The following is a 13,169-nucleotide window of genomic DNA, read 5'->3' on the forward strand; positions in this document are numbered from 1 at the left end:
AAAAGGATATTCTCAGGAATATGGAGTAGATTATGAAGAAACCTTTGCCCCTGTTGCTAGGATGACAACTGTTAGAATCCTTGTAGCTATTGTGACTGTTAAAAATTAAAATATATTTCAAATGGAGGTTAAGAATGTCTTTCTAAATGACAACCTTAATGAAGAAGTATATATGGATGTTCCACTCGGGTTGATAATTTCTAAAAGCAAAGTGTTTCGATTAAGAAAAGCCCTGTATAAGCTCAAACAAGCACCTAAAGCCTACTTTGATACATTTAACAATGTTATTACTAAATATGGTTTCAAACCATGTTATACTGACACATCTTTGTTTGTCAAGAATTCTTCTGCAAGTATTGTAATTCTTCTTCTATACGTTGATGACATGTTGATTAAAGGAAGTGACAAAGAAAGAATTAAAAAAGTAAAACAATTTTTGAAAAACACTTTTGAAATGACTGATCTTGGTTTTCTAATATACTTTTTTGGAATAGAAGTGATATTCTAACAGAAGATATATATTGTCACAAACAAAGTTTGCTTTAGACATCATTGACATGTCAAGATTATCAGATAACAAAGTCGTTGATACTCCAGAGATTGTTGAAACGAAGATGCAAACTGAAAATGGGGTTCATTTGGACAATCCAACTGGTTAGATCTCTTATGTATCTAAGTATTACAAAACCTGATATAGCTTATGTTGTCCATATGGCCAGCTAGTTTCAGCATACTCCAACATCAGCTCATACGGGTGCAATCATGAGAATCATTAAATACATTAAAAGCACCATCATTAAGAGAGTCTTTATATTATCTTCTTCTTCCTCATTAGACCTCATCACTTACTCATATGCTAATTGGAAAGGGGATCTGAATAATAAGCGTTCAACAACTGTTTTTGTGTATTTTTAGAGGTACTTCGTGAAAGTGCAAAAAGCAACAAAAAGTGTCGTTATCATCTACAGAAACTGAGTATAGAACAATGGCCACCACCACCATGAAGATCGTGTGGCTCAAACAACTAATTTCAGTTATAAAAGTTCATCTTTAGAATCCTACGAGATTATGTTGTGACAATAAGAGTTCCATATACATTACTTGGAATCACACATTTCATGAACGGACTAAGCATATAAAAATAGGCTACCACTTTGTTCGTGAAGAATACTTAAAGAAGACTATTGATCTTCTATATGTGACATCAGAAATATCAACTTATTGATTTCTTCACCAAGGCTATGTGCTCGCCAAGATTCAACTTTCTTCTTGACACACTTTCGGTGATTGCACCATAAAGTTTGAAGGAAACTTTTAGAAATTCATGTCTTGTACTATATACATGTATGCTTGACTATATATATATATATATATATATGGATTTTCTTTTGTAATTTTTTATTTTATTTTTATTTCTTTTTTAACTTGTTGACTAGCCGTTAGGCAGCTCCCGACTGCTAATCCCCTTTCTCTTGTGTATATACATTGGGGTAAATGCCCCACTGTAAAATATGGATTTTAGTGAGGATTTCTCTTAATAAAGATTGATATTTTGTATAAGTGCCTTGGTGAATTTTGTGACATTTAAGTGCCTTGGTGCATCTCATGAGTGAATATTCTTTATCATAGTACTTAGTAGACTTTTGTGTGCTTCTTTACATTTGCAACTATTGGAAGAATGTACAAGATCATGGTTGGTTAGGTAAAAATTGCAAAAACACTCAATTTCCTTCGTTTCAAAATCTTGTATATTTCCTTATTTTATTATTTATTTGACAGTCTTCACCTGTACGATGATCAAAGCAGTTACCAACAGTTGTACGAGATATCAATACCCTCATTATATGAAAACGACCATATGAATCATGGCTTCATGTAAAACAGAGGCCTGGACAATGAAAAGAAGCCGTCACTTACATGGGACATATACAGCTGCGCTTTTCACGTGGGGGGGAACCATGGGCTTCCTAGGACACAATTTAGATGACCATTGTTGTGGATTCCAACTCCATTTGGTGGAATTGGCGGTGGTAGTCCAACAACCATTGAAGGGTCAACATATTGACTCAGGGGAGGAGGGAGTTGATAGTTGGTTGCAAGAGAATTGCAGCTTCCATTGTGTTGTTGGAGAACATGTATTTGCCAAAGCCCTTCCTCATGGATGTGTGACAATGTCTCCAGCTCTTGCATCGAAAGAGCTTCCAAGCCTGCACCATACAGAGGGGCATGGCGAGACATCTCTTCCTGTAGTGAGGCTTCAAGACTGGATATATTGCTGCATGGGCAAATTATGCAGTCAGTACCACAATCAGAAGAGAGAACAAGGACTTCCAGAGAGGCCTCCACTTTCTTCGCAATTTAATATCTGGTAAGAATAATGTAATCTCAAGCATCCCACATCTACATCACAACTCACTGGGTAAGACCCAACAGAAGTTTATGGCATTCATGTTGCAACCCAAGTCATTCAGATAAGGTAATATCAAGTTTTCATTGAACGCTACAGTAAATACTGACCAGAGCAACCTTCCAACATGTAAGGTAGAAAATATAAACATAAAAGTCTTCACTGTACAACAGAAAAGAATTCAAATCAATTTCCTTGAACAAAAGTATCAGAGAGAGAGAGAGAGAGAGGAAAAAAACATAGTGAATGAAAGAAAGCAATTATAACAATTTTCTATTCATTCCATATCCCAAAACCTTCTCTTTCTCGACCTCTAGCATATTCTTGCACGTTTGCAATGTGCATAGGCCACAACAATTTGATAGTTTCCAGAACACGGATGTATGCTATAATTAGAAATGGCAGTGGAACGGGGGATACCGGGGCCCCGCCTCGCCCCGTTGGGACCGGGGATGAAGGGCATGAAACAGGGATGGAGGCGGGGATGAAGGTTAAAATCTATCCCCGTGCGGGGATGGAGGCGGGGATGGACTTACGCTTTCCCCCGCCCCATCCCGTCCCCGTCTCAATCCCCGCCTTTCCCCGCCCCGTCCCCAATCCTTTAAGGAATGATTATAGACCGAGGGGAAATGGGGCCCCACCCCGCCTCACCCCCGTTTGGACCGGGGATGGAGGACATGAAACGGGGATGGAGGCGGGGGTGGAGGTTAAAATCCATCCCCGTGCGGGGATGGAGGTGGGGATGAAGGTTCAGATTTTGAAACGGGGCGGGGGTGGAGACCTTGTCCCCCGCCCCGGTCCACTGCCATCCCTAGCTATAATGAAGTCCATCTAGACAACAGCTAGATCATAACTTATCAATCTCCAAAAGGATTAAAGAGAAACTAAAAAAAAAGTAATGTTTAAGAAAGGCTCACAAAAAAGACAAGTATGACACTGACTGGATAGGAGAGTCAAAATTATATCTGAACGCATCACACACCGTCATAATGGCTATGATTAACTGTATGACATGTTCTTGAACTTGTCCTCAAAATCCTAAATAGATTCAATATTCGACCTTCTCAAACCAGGAATCACCTATCATGTTAATGAAGAGGGTCAAATAACGCATGACCCAATGAAGAACAAGTTGAAGCCACAAAAGATTCTTAGACACATCAATGCTCTAATGATAGACTTGCACACATGAAGAACATTCAATTTTCTTTTCTAAAGCAAAGGACCTTTCTGTTTTTGAGGTCAAACATAGAAATATGCAGCCATCATGTTGATATTACATGGATTAGGTTTTTTTTTCCATAGCAAAATGTGCAGCAAAGCAGCCTACTAGACTTTGTTGAGTGCCTCTAGCCTCCATGTCAGAAGAAAGAATAATAGAGATATATGATTGCCTCATTCACTGGAAAGATGAAGATGGAGATATTGAAGAGAATTTGTCTAGCCAATATCTTAACCGGCCTCATTCACAAGAAGATTAAAGATGGATCAAAAGCAAGAAGCCAATCATATACATCTATGCACAACTTCTCAAGAGCCTGTCAAGAAGGATATTCTAGTGACACATCTTTATCAAGTCAGCATTTAGACATTATTATGACGACACACTGACATTATGCTCGTCATCACTACAGGTTCCACGATCAGCCATTCTTTGAGCCACCATCGTTGTAACATTATAACTCTGTATTCCTACACTTCTATTGACATGCTTTCTTACCTCACACAGGTATCTAAGAAACTCATACATCTGCCTAATGTTTTAATACAAGTAAGGATGCACAACGAGCCGAGCTAGCTCCGGCTCGACCTGTTTAAGCTCGGCTCAAACTCGTTTGAAAAAATAAATGAGCTGATCATGAACAAGGGTTCAGACTCGGTACAAGTAAATGAGTCGAGCTTGAATAGGCAGTTCAGCTCGGTAAGCCCGATTAAGCTCAGCTCACATATTTATATAAAGAAATTAGATTTTATATATGTATGCACTTTGTTCATAATAGGGTCACAAAGAGAAGTCTTACCTTAGTGGGTAAGTCATTGGTCTTCTTCGGAAGTGGCATGGGTTCAAATCCCACCATCTTCCTCCCTTTCAAAAAGGCTTTTGACACAAATTTCAAAAACTTTGAAAACCATTTTAAATCAAAGGTGTTCAGCTCGAACCAAATCGAGCTCGACTCAAGCCAATCCCGGGCAATGGTTGTTTAAGCTCGGCTCGAGCAACCAGATTTTCTGATCGAGCCGAGCTGAGCTGAGCCCAAGCTCTGCTGGAACCCGGCTCATGTGCATCCCTAAATACAAGTCAATTTCTCCTTTGAATGAAAACAATTGCATCTCTCTTATACTTCCACGTAACTTTCTGTCAGTTGAAAGACCTCTATTTTGTCATCCTAGATTACAGCCATACACATCTGATATGAACAGGTAAAAGGAAAAGAAAAACAGATGTATGAGTAATCTATGGCAAGCTATGTCACACTGACACTTAATGTGTGTATCCCATGTTGACACGATATGACTCTAGCACTCTCCAAGACACTTCATGGACACAGTCAAACCAGTGCCAGACACAATCAACATGGTATCTTTAACTTTATCCATTTCCTTATGTGATCTTGATTATTTGTTTGTATTTGTTTTTTTTCCTTTAAATTTTTTTCATCAATAATATTATATTTCAATTTTAATTTAGTTTTATTATTTGATATTCTTCATTAGGGATTGTTTCATTTATTTTAGCATTAAAAAATCAGTTTTTATTTTGGTTAAAATCTGTTTTTGAAAACCGGCAGTTAGGGCAGCCAGTCCGCCCAACCTAATCTGCCGGCTAGGGCTGATCAGTCACAAACGGTTGGCCAGACTTACTTTATATCTCTCAATGCTTCCATCTGATTTATATTTAATTTTGTACACCTACTTCAACCCAACAACATTCTTATCCCTTGGATTTTTTACAATCTCTATGTTTGACACTCATTCAAGGCTCTTAATTCTTCATCCATGGCTTCCATCCATCTTGCATTCTTGCAGGCTTCGATAAAACTTCATGTTTCTCAATCTCTACAACAAATATTAGATGTTACAAATTGATTATTTTTCATAGCTCACCCATCGATCAATAGGATGGCGTGACAAAACGTGATTAGGGATTCATGACCTGATGTAGAAGATGGCGACATAGAAAGGAGAGGAGAGAGAAGGTTAGGAGGCAAAACACGTCCAGCCTTTCTATTCTTTATTGGAGTCTTATATATATTAACTTTTTAATATTACATGGAGGGTGCTACACATTTTTATTTTACACATGAGTCCTTATAACTCAAGGTACCAAACAACCCCTGCACAATATTACAAATACATTACCTTGATTAACAAATTTGGATCTGATCTCAAAGATCCAAATCCATGTATAGGTTTCAATTTGTTGAGATATCCTAGAACACTCATTGATCCTTTCTTCAAATTTTAACGCCTTCAAATACATAATCTGGGGCTCTGGCCTCTAAAATCTATGAATATGTTTGAACCAATTTATTCCATAATTCCATTGTCATGCAGTCATTTGGGATGCCTATGAGCACCTCCGGGGATTATGTGGAGGTGATGTAAGCAATCAGGGTTCACATAATTTGAATTTCTTGTATGAGTGATGGAAATGGCAACCCCTTTGTCATCATTTTCTTCATGCACAAGCTACTCGTGGGATATGAATTAACCTGTCCAAGTGTCTGACAAGATCTTGGCTCCTGATAAAAAGCATCATTTGCCACTTCCAAGTGAGATAATTAGAATTTAGAACCAATGTTGTTTGTATTGTACAGTATTGTACAATAGGTATTGTATCAATGCAAGAGATCGATACGATACACACCTATATTTCAATATGGGTGTGTATCGTACGATATGGTGCCTGCGGACTTAAAAATGGGCAAAACTATGTTTTTATGTTTTTGGGTTTTAAAGAGCTTTTGAGGGGCGAAACCCTCGCTTGTATAAAACATACGAAGAGTTTCCCACACACCCTAGGAATCGTGAGACCGTTTTGGAGGCCGATCTTTGCATCGGGGAGAGGGCTTTCGTGATTTCGTCAAGAGTGCATTTCCACCATTTTTTCACCCAAAGAAGTGGGTTAAGGTAAAAAAAGTGCATTTTCGCCATTTTCCTACTTAAGAAAATAGGTTAAGTTAAAAAATCTTTATTATAAGTAAAATTACAAAACTGCTCTCCAAAAAAAAATCTACCTCGGGGGGAGCGCTGCCCCCTACAACCCCCTATCAATTTACTGTGAAGTTGGATCCGCAAAAATTAAAGATTTATATCAAGATAGAAATCAAACTCCATACTCCAGCAAAGATGGAGTCATATGATCTGGCATGACAATGGGGCACTCAAGTAATGAGTAGAAACCGATTGAAAATTGAGTGTAACTATTGCTATAATATTTTTGCTTATGTAATATGAAAGTATGAGTCTTGTGGCATATTCTTAATTGCAAGATATTTAATATTTTGCATTGTTCTCGTGAGATAGTTGATGTTTGTTGATGTCTTATGCAACTCATAGAGACATAAATGCTTCATATGTGATTTTATGGTTTCATTTTGTGCATTTTATCATTGTTTCATGTGTTATGATTTTTTAGAATTTTTGTTATTTTTTCTAATTTTTTTAGAATTATTTATTTTTTCAAAATTTATGATTTTTTACGATAATGATATGTATCTTATTTTGGGCTCTACCGATTCGGGTTACGATACAATACTTACAACCTTGATTAGAATGATTTAATTTTTCTGAAACTAATAGAGAAAGGAAAGTGGAGGACAAAGGCGCAAGAGTATATTAGGAGAAAATAGAAGAAACAGAAAGTGACAAAGAAACAGTAATGAGAGAGCCACAAAAAGAAAACATGCACCGCAATAACACCAAAGTAATAATCAGCAAACATCGCTCGGTGGGGCAAAACAATAAATCTGATTCTTTCTTTCTTTCTTTTTGTAGATTAGACCCAACAATAGATTATGAAGGGTTGCATTTTATCCTCCTGGTTCCCACCTCAATGTGTATTATATTTGTGAGGTATAACACAAAATATGGTGCCAAAGAGCCCTAGATGATTTGTCTAGGGTATTGTGCCACACAAGGGAAACAACCAGAATAAAATATGAAGAAAGAAACTAGAAGATAAGAAACCCAAGGAGATCATGATACCTTGTATCAAGCAGCAGAAGAAAAGAAACAATATGATGAAAACGATTTTACTTTTTCCTCCTTTTTTAGTAACACAACAAGATAAGAAACAATGGAATAGATGAAGGAACAATATGCAGCCAATAAGAAACAGTATGCAGCCAAAGAAATAGATTAAGAGAGAGAGGTGTACGATGAAACAAAACAAGAAATGTGAGACACAAATTCAAAAGAAAAGAAGACTAGAAGAGGATTGAAAGAAAGGGAAAGGAACAAGAAATCTTTGGCCTTACCTGAACTCTTCAATTCGCATTTGCTCTGATACCATGTAAACCTTTGGTATCTTAGGGTTGAAATCCAATGAATCATGTGTAATGAAATAAAGTGCTCTCTACACACCTCAAACAAGAGGCCAATACAAAGCCCACGCAAGGAGCGAAAAAACAACAGTCACTTAGGGGCTTAGAGGAATACACAACACTAAAAAATATAATATTTATTTCATTCACAATGCACACAAAATGCATGGCTTTACAAGGGGACTAAGCCCCATATTTATAGGCAAAAAGAGGAGTGAGGCTCCCCAAAACATAGCTGTTGGGGCTCCCCAACTGCTAGAAATCTAGTCGTTGAGAGCTCCAACAACTATATTGATGTTATATTGTCAAGGACAAAAATACCCTTAACAATATAACATATAATAATATTAAATAAAAACAGCCCGTATTGGGCAACACCTATTACAGAAAATTATATTCATCAAAAGACCAAAATACCCCTAGATGATAATACATATTACACACACACACACACACACACACACACACACATATATATATATATATATATATATATTCAAACACCTCTCCTCAAACTCACAAAATGACAACCGAGAGTTTGCCAAGAAGAAAGTAAAATTTGAGGGATGGTAACGCCTTAGTGAAAAAGTCTGCCAGTTGATACTCTGATGGCACATATAATAGAGTGATGGTTTTAAGAACTCTAATGACAATCCATTTTGATATGCTTCGTTCGCTCATGAAATGTATGGTTGCTTGTGATATAGATGGCATTTTTGTTATGGCAACATAATCTTGAGGGTGTAGATATGAAAACCCCAAAGTCTTCAAATAACTATCGCAACCACACCAATTCAGAAGTCGCACTGGCCATTGCACGATACTCGGCTTCTGTGGAAGACAGGGACACCTTCTGTTTTTTTTTATATCTCCAAGATATCAAGGAATCACCTACAAAAATAAAAAAACTAGTGGTTGAGCGACAATCATTTATATTTTCTCCCCAATCAGAGTCAGTATATGCAATAACATCTAATGAGGAAGAAGATAAAAACAAACAATGATTGATAGTATTCTTAACATATGTAATTATTCTCATTTCAGCACTCATATGTACTGTAGTGGGAGAATGTTGAAATTGATTATCAGTATGAACAACATGAGCAATATCAGGACGAGTAGTATAAAGGAAAGTTAAGGTGCCAATCATTTGGCGATATGTTGTTGGATCTTTCAGAGGTTCTCCATCATCTTTCTTTATTTTTACATTGATGACCTCTGTCGTGTTCCCTCTCTTTTCATACATAAGACCTGACCTTTAAATTATCTCAACTGCATTGAGACAAAAAATACCCTTGGGGTGAGTAAGCAACTTCTATCTCAAGAAAATATCGAAGAAAGCCAAGATCTGTCATATCAAAATATTTTTTTAAAACATCCTTGATATGACTAATTCCCTGTTTATCACCTCTTGTGATAATCATATCGTCCACATAAAGGAGCAAAATAAATATACCTGCATCAAAGGACAAACAAGCCAGTATCAGTATAACAAGATCTAAATCCTAATTGAACCATCACATTACTAAAACGATCATACCAAGCTTTAAGAGTTTGTTTTAGACTATACAAAGTCTTTCGTAAACAAAGAACTTTTTCATATGCCAAATCTAACCCGGGTGGAGGTTTCATATAGACTTCTTCATTAAGAGTTTAATTTAAAAAGACATTTTTAACATCCATTTGAAAGATAGACTATCATCTAATAGAGGTGATGGAGAGTTCGAACTGTAGTCATCCTAACTACTGGGGCAAAGGTTTCCTCATAATTTATCCTATATTCTTGACTTTACCCTTTGGCGACTAACATAGCTTTGTATCTTTCTAATGTTCCATCACTTTTGATTTTAATTTTATAGACTCATCTACATCTTATGATTTTCCTTTCTTATAGGTAATGATTGAATCTCTCAAATTTTGGCTTTTTTTAAGGCTTTTAATTCATTATTCATGTCCTCTCCATTCATGATGATCTTTAGCCTCATTATAGGAGGAGGGTTCGATATAGGAGTGCATGGCCATAAGGCAAGCTCTATAGTGGAGTTCAAACGACTCATATGATACAAACCTACTAGGTGTTTGGGATATTCTCGTAGATCTTCTAACACTAGATTGATCTATGTCTTGACTTTGAATATGCCTTTCTAATGCACATGGTGGTTGGCCTTGTGTACGACGAGAGTATGAAGTTCATTGTGAGGTTCAACAATAGTCATATCACCTTCATGTGCATCATGAATCTTACCATCGATACTCTCATGCACATCATGAATATCATTACTTTAATTCATATTAATATCAATAATTATTACTTTCATTAATAGTATTATGCTCACGCATTAGATCAAACAAAAATGAACGCATGGTTTCTTAGACTCAATTTTTCCAAAACCATCTTCTTTTTAAAGAAAAGTTACATTCTTTGAAACATAAAGTTTGTCTTTCTCAATATTATAACATCTAAATCATTTTTGGTTTTCGGCATATCCTAAGAAAACACAAGGAATAGCCTTAGCAGAAAGCTTATCGTTTTTGTTGGAAAGAACAAAACATTTACAACCAAAAATTCTTAATCTTGAATAATTGAGAGAGATTTTAAATAATTTTTCAATGGGAGAAGTATTTTCAAGAATAGTATAAGGCATTTTATTAATTAAATAAATTGTTATAAGAGTGACTTTGGTTCTAAATTTTTTTGGATATTAGAAGAGTCTCAGTGCTTTCATTAATGTGTTGATGTTTTCTTTCGGCCAATGCATTTTGTTGTGGGGTTTAAGGGCAAGATTCTTTATGAGTAACCCTTTGTTGATCGAGAAAACCTTTAAAATCTTTTGACAAAAACTCTCTCCTCAGAATCAGATCTAAATATCTTGATGGAGGTTTTGAATTGATTTGTAATACAATTATGAAAGTTTTGAAAACACTCAAATACTTCGGATTTGTGCTTAAGAAAATAAATCCATGTGTGCCTACTATAGTCATCCACAAAAATTACATAATAAGAAATTCCTCCTTTAGACATAACCGGTGTTGGTCCCCATACATCCGAATGAATTAACTTATAAGGTTCTTTAAATATAAATTGGTTATTTCCAAAAAGTAAAGATTTCATTTTTTCGAGTATGCAATCTTCACAAATAAAACACTTTTCATTACAACTTTCAAGAAAAAGGGAATAAATACATTTTTGATATACTTGGATGTTCTAATCTCCTATGTCAATGTTCAATACTTTTCTTCTCAACAAAATTACAAAAATTTTGATTTGATAGTTTCAAATCGTCCATGTAGTAAAGGTCACCTCTTCTATAGTCTCGCCTAATAAGCTTTTCGGATTGGAGATCCTGTACCAAGCAATCATTAGATGAAAAAATGATCTTACATCCATGGTCGGTAATTTGAGAAATGGATAAAAGGTTGAGGTTAACTTTCGATACTACTACAATATTTGGGACATAAAAATTTTGATTATTTTTAGAAGAATTTTGTAAAGTACCCAAGATTTTAATTTTTAAAGATGTTCCATCGGCGGTTGAAACATAAGAATCATTAGAGTTAATGGGACATTTGGATAGTATAGACTCATTAGGAGTCATATGGAAAGAGGCACCATAATCAAAAATCCAAGAGTACTTACCGGGGTCAATGCATGTTGATACGGCCACACCAAAGAGAGAGAAAGATTGGCCTTTGATTAGTGATTGAAGGATTTCCATGAGTTGAGCAAATGAAACATTCTTGGAGCCTTCATCTACACCATCTCTTTCACTTGATGATACCATAGAGGTCGCTTTCTTTTCATTTCTCTTTTTTGGGCAAAATGGCTTGATGCGACCCGATTATATGTAAAAGTAGCATATTATCATACCACTTTTTTTGTATTCATACTCACTTGGATTTCTTTCATAGTCATTTAAGCTCTTCCCACAGTCATTTAAGCTCCTTCCATAGTCATTTTGGTCTCTTCCAAAGTGAGGAGGCCTATGTGCTTTGGTGTGATTTTTGGGTCTTGATATAGCAAGTATTGATAAATCATCTTTGGTAGAAGAGGATTTCTTTAATCTATTCAAACTCCATAGTTAGTTTTTCTAAAGTTTCTACTATGGAAGGAACACCATCTCTACGAAGGAACGGCTTTGTTCCTTTAAATTCGAGCTTAAGCCCATTTATGAAATGGTAGAAGTGCTCTGAGTTTGTTTTTCTTGAAGCTCTATGTCAAGTGGACAATGCCACTTAGGCTCTAAGAGAGCTACTTCATCCCAAAAAGAGATAGAGCATTATAATATTCTCTTATGCTCATATCTCCTTGAGTCGTCATTCTTTTTTTTTTTTATATTACATACATGAAGTATATCCTTTAAAGAATACATATCTTGGAGATATTTTCAAGCATCACTAGTAAATTCGAACTTTGCTAAGCTAGAACATTTTTTTATTTCAACACTATTAATGATCCATCCCATGATTTTGGAATGACACATCCTTCACTCTTTCCATCTCTTTTCATAGTCATCAATGACTATTTATCTCTTCTCCTTGAAGTGCAATTTCTTTATTGTTTTCACTTTTGGTGAGCGTAAGCTTTGGTTCTTTCTTGGATCCATCTACCAAACCCCATAGATCATTTTCCCAAATTTTGTGCTTCATTGTGGATGCCCACAATACATAGTTTGTCATTGAGTCTCATGGGTATAGTGACAACCACTTCTCCTTATCCTCCATAGATACAAGAAGAGAAAGAGAGAAAATGATAGACATAGAGAGAAAGAAGGAAAATATAAAAGCGGAAAACTTTTGGGCACCATGAGTCCATGATTTAACGTCCACACGAGCAAGTTTTACCACGATCAAGGTCACAATGACTCTGATACCATGTAAGAAAACAAAGTGCTCTCCACATACCTAAAACAAGAGGCCAATACAAAGTCCACACAAGGGGCAAAACCACAACAGCCATTTAGAGGCTTAGAGGAACACACAACACTAAAAAATATAATCTTTATTTCATTCACAATGCACACAAAATGCATAAGGGGTATAAGCCCCATAATTTGTAAGAAAAAAGGGGAGAGAGGCTCCCCAACGGCTAGAAATCTAGCCGTTGGGAGCGCCAACAGCTATATTGTTGTTATATTGTCAAGGACAGAAATGCCATTGAAAATATAACATATTACAATATTAAATAAAAACAACCCCTATTGGGCGACACCTATTAC

The 13,169-nt window shown here is 36.1% G+C and overlaps 1 pseudogene across 1 annotated transcript in view; it reads right to left on the reverse strand.

Moving 5' to 3' along the window:
* Nucleotides 1-1,725: 1,725 nt before the first annotated feature.
* LOC149837446 (uncharacterized) overlaps nt 1,726-13,169 on the reverse strand; it is a 32,318-nt pseudogene continuing 20,874 nt past the window's right edge. Inside the window, exon 9 of the transcript XR_016431909.1 lies at nt 1,726-2,275. The product of XR_016431909.1 is annotated as an uncharacterized LOC149837446 (transcript). The remainder of the gene's footprint in view (nt 2,276-13,169) is intronic.

The sequence above is a fragment of the Nuphar pumila genome, chromosome 5 (genome assembly GCF_984573655.1).
Source record: "Nuphar pumila chromosome 5, dmNupPumi1.hap1.1, whole genome shotgun sequence".
Classification (NCBI taxonomy): domain Eukaryota; kingdom Viridiplantae; phylum Streptophyta; class Magnoliopsida; order Nymphaeales; family Nymphaeaceae; genus Nuphar; species Nuphar pumila.